The following is a 4738-nucleotide window of genomic DNA, read 5'->3' on the forward strand; positions in this document are numbered from 1 at the left end:
GTGTCATATATTTTCTCTATATTTTTCAAGTTACCTTCCTCTGTGATTTCATTCAGCAATATATCAAGAGGTGCCAAGTCTTTGTTTGTCCTCTTCTTCTTTTTGGGTGTCAGTTTCTTCTTCTTTGGTGTGGCCTTTCTTATCGGAGATCTCATTGCTTGTTGTTTTTGCCTTGTCCTCCTAGGTGAGGGTGTAGTTGCCAGTGAGGGATCTCTTTTCCTTCAACTCTTTTGAAATTTGCAAGCATGTCACTCCCTGAAGAAGTACCTACTGGTGATAGGTGAGTTTCAGGTTGTGGAGCTGCTAACTCATCCTCTATTATACTAGTTTTCTTCAAAACATCTTCTTTGATGGCTTTTGCTTGTCTAGAACCTTTCCTTACAACTGCCTCAACCTTTTTCACTCTTTTCTTTGATTGTATTTGGCTTTCAATGGTCTTTGCACTACCAAATACTTCTTCCTTAGGTTCTCTGGGGGCTTCCAGAAGTGCTTTAGCATATGTTTCAATTACATGATCATCTGTTTCATAGCCCATCTTGGTTACCCAAACTATCCTAGGGATGACTGCTTCCATCCAGATTTCATCTTTCTTGATTACAAAGCATATTTCATCTTTGTATTTGTCGACAATCTTTTTTGATAACCTGATTCTTTTCTTCATTTTGGCCTTTAATGCTTGAAAGAAGTCGTGAATATTGTTTTCCTTGTTTTCTCCCATGTTATTGAATAGTTTTGTTAACTGTTTGCCTACCGGTATATCATATCCAAGTTCTTTGTAGCCTATACCGGGAACTTGTTTGGTTATGTGTAGCATCAGACATACTAACAGATTTCCAAACCTGAAAGTTCCTTTCTTGTCCTTCTTGATCTTTCCAAGGTTGTCAATTAATTCATCTTTTAACCACTCACATACATCAATTTTTGCATTATCTATGACCATATCATAAGCACTCTTAATGCATAAGCTTGAAACCAAATTGAGTCTATTTGCATGAGTAGCTTTATATCCTAATATCATCATGATGAATCTCACATTGATATCTATTACATCATTAACTCTTAGGGACCTCTTGTCAAATGTTGCACCAGTTAGGTTTATAACTAGGTCATTGGAAACCTTCTTGGTTTTATCTGGTCTTTTACCAATGGTCAGTAACCCTGTGACAGCTTTCACAGCTTCCTTGGTGATTTTGTGGACTGCATCCAACCAAAAAAACTCACCATGTACCCTACTTAAGACTATCCTAATCACATCCTTGGGAAATTCAGGAATACTAAGGATCTCTGTAAATCCTAGGGTCTCAATGATTTTGTGTTCATCTTTTACATTGTCGGTTTTATCACATATCACCATTTTAAATATGGTTTTAATTTCTTCATCTCCTAGTTCCTCAATGTTGCAGTGGATGTACATTCTGGTGTCTTTAGCATAAACAAATCCCTTAGGAATTTGAGAAAAAGCACCTAAGGTATCATCTTTCTTTTCTACCTCGGGAATTAACTGAAATATAGGCCTAGGTATTTTTATCACTTCAACAACAGTAGGGTTTGCTATATATTCAATTGCAGAGGTGGATGCCATGATTAAATACCTTTTACTACCTTAGGATGGATGATTGTTTGGAGTGTTCTTGCTTCTTGCTTGAAATGCCTTAGCTCAGAATCTTCGCGCTCTTCGTAAATTTGAAATCTCGATGAAATGAAATGGAGCCAAAACCTTGACTTTATAGTGTCTATTCACCATCTACCACATTAATTGCATGCCAGTTAAGTATTCACTTAACATTGTTTGCCGGTAATAAGTAATTTCCAACTTCTTAACTCTAATCGAGGGAATAATAGCACATGTATCAATAGATTGCCAAACCCTCGAGGAAATTTTCTTCAATTTGATGAACTTCCTGCCCATGTAGCACTATTATGTCCTTTCGGTGAAGCATCACTCTATTCTGTTGGTGAAGCATTGGTTGGTTCTATCGGTGGAGGAGTATTCCCAATATTTAGATCAGCTTTTCTAATCCATTGTTTTGAGAATTTTTCCTTAACCTCTTCAAATTTTTCTTTACCTTTCAAGCTAGAACTTTTGTTGTCTACCAGTGCTCCTTTACTTCTACAAAATTTAGAAATATGCCCAATCTTGTTACATGCATAACAAGTTACATTATTTTTCTGAATAGCTTTCCCATAACCTATGCCAGTTTGTGTTCTGCGTTGATTAGATAAATGTCCAAATCTTCCACAAACATAACATCTCACATTCATTCTGCATTTTTCAAAATTGTGACCTACTTTGTTGCATTTAGAACATTGACCAGTAGGTGTGTTGATATTTTGATAATTTCTAGATCTACATTCATTTGCTCTATGACCATACTTATTACAGTTAAAGCATTTTCCATTGAATTTATAAGCATTAGGTTGTCTTACCAGTTTGTTGTGATCCTGAGTATTTGCAGTACTAGAGCTTTCACCAACTTCAAAGCTAATTCCAGAAGTGTCACCTTTAGGTTTTTGATTCTTCAACAAGGTGCCAAGTTCCTCTGAGCTTTTCTTGAATTTTTCTTTATGTTGATTTGCAATTTCTAGTTCTTTTTTTAAGACTTCTTTTTGTCTCATTAGTTCATTTGAATCATTCTGAGTATGCATCAGATCTGTCTTCAACATGTCATTTTCATAGCTAAGTCTTGTGTTCTCATTTGCTGCATCACTTAGTCTTTTGGTCAATTCTTCTTCATTCTTCTTCCTATCCTCAATCTCTCTGCAAAATCTCATAGTCATATCCTGCATCTCATTCTTTGTTGTCATGTTCTCTTGTTTCAACTTGCTTATCATATCATTAAGTGATTCCTTTTCATCATTCTCATTTTGAAATTTTTCACAAAGTTCTCTTCTCTTATTTCTTGCAATAGTAAAATTTTCTTGAAGTGCCTGAATGATATCTTGAGTTGCCCTTAAATCATCTTCTAGTTTGATATTTTTCAATTTCTCTGCATCATAGTCTGAAAGAGCTCCTTCCAATTGCTTCATCATATTTTCCATCTTTACCGATGTCAAGATCCTCCTCAAGTTGTTAGGCTTCTGAAAATAGAGGACCAAACTCTAATACCAATTGTTAGGAATCCCACAAATACTGAGAGGGGGGGTGAATCAGTATCTAACCGGTATATAGAAATTCTAGATCTTAAAACATGCAGAACAAAATATAACAATGTACCAGTATGCAAGAAATAATGCAATAAATAGAATCAGGAATATCCACATGAAAATCACACCATAACACAAGGTTTTAACGAGGAAACCCAGTGTGGGAAAAACCTCGGTGGGATTTGTGACCCACAATATTCACTCACTGGCCAATAAGAGAATATTATTTACAATAGGGGCCTACACATGCAGGAAGGCCAACTACCTAGAGCTCACTGCTCAATGGGAAGTGTCACTGACTTACAATGAGGATTATACAAATCCAATATCTTGTACTGCTTTACAATAGCATCTTCAATGCCTGATCCAGTACCAGTTGCTGCTCAGCTACTTACATAAGCCTCTTAACCTATATTTTGCATAATAGGTCTACCTACTATTTTTCCTTTATACTTACATCTCCTATCTCAAATGTCTACAATGATCTCTTTTATATATAAGAGTCATTTTATAATTTGCCAAGTCGGCTTACAAAGTTTTACAATAATAAACAAAATATAATATAACAAAATCTTGTCGGCCTTTGTGCCGGTATACTTCATTTCTTCTATGCCGGTGTCAGTGTCCTGAGTGCTGGTGTAGAGTGTGATATGTTGATGCCGGTATAATGCCTTTGGCGGTGTCATAGAATTGCAAGGTTGCCATCAATGACAAAACCTTCAATCACATACAATGTCTCATTGGAGTGTGCATATGCCAACATATATATATATATATATATATATATATATATATATATATATATATATATATATATATGTATATATATATATATGTATATATACATATATATATATATGTATATGTATATATATACATATATATATATATATATGTATATGTATATATATACATATATATATATATATGTATATGTATATATATACATATATATATATACATACATATATATATATATATGTATATATATACATATATATATATATATATGTATATATATACATATATATATATATATATACATATATATATATATATATATATATTGTATCATGGCTTTCTGAATGCAGGATTTGCAGCTATTGGACATCGACTCCACCTAGCTTCACAGGTCTGAGCGTGTCTTATCCCAATGACAAGTCGATCGGAGATGACATAAAATCTCATTCTACACTCTAGGTTTAAGATTGATTGCCCTTGTCAATTTAGTATCTTGGTGTGAGTCGTGGTTAGTGTGTGTAATGTTTTCTTAGATTATTTTTATGGTGGCTTGCCTTGTGTAGTTTGGTTAATTATTAATTATTTTATTAAATTAATTTATATAGTTTAATAATGTTAAATTAAAATAAAAGATTAATATAGTTTATAATAACTAATTAAATGAATAGTTGGTATAATATTTAATAATAAGTATTGATTAATTAATATTAATATCATCATTTGGTAAGGAAAGGCTTTATTATTAATTAGAATATTTATTTGTATAAATAGTCTTTGATTTATTATTGTGGTTTTAATTTAATATAGTCTTGGTTTATTTATTATTGGGTGTTTATATTTATTTGTGCCCATG

Source organism: Cryptomeria japonica, chromosome 2 (assembly GCF_030272615.1).
Source record: "Cryptomeria japonica chromosome 2, Sugi_1.0, whole genome shotgun sequence".
Taxonomy (NCBI): domain Eukaryota; kingdom Viridiplantae; phylum Streptophyta; class Pinopsida; order Cupressales; family Cupressaceae; genus Cryptomeria; species Cryptomeria japonica.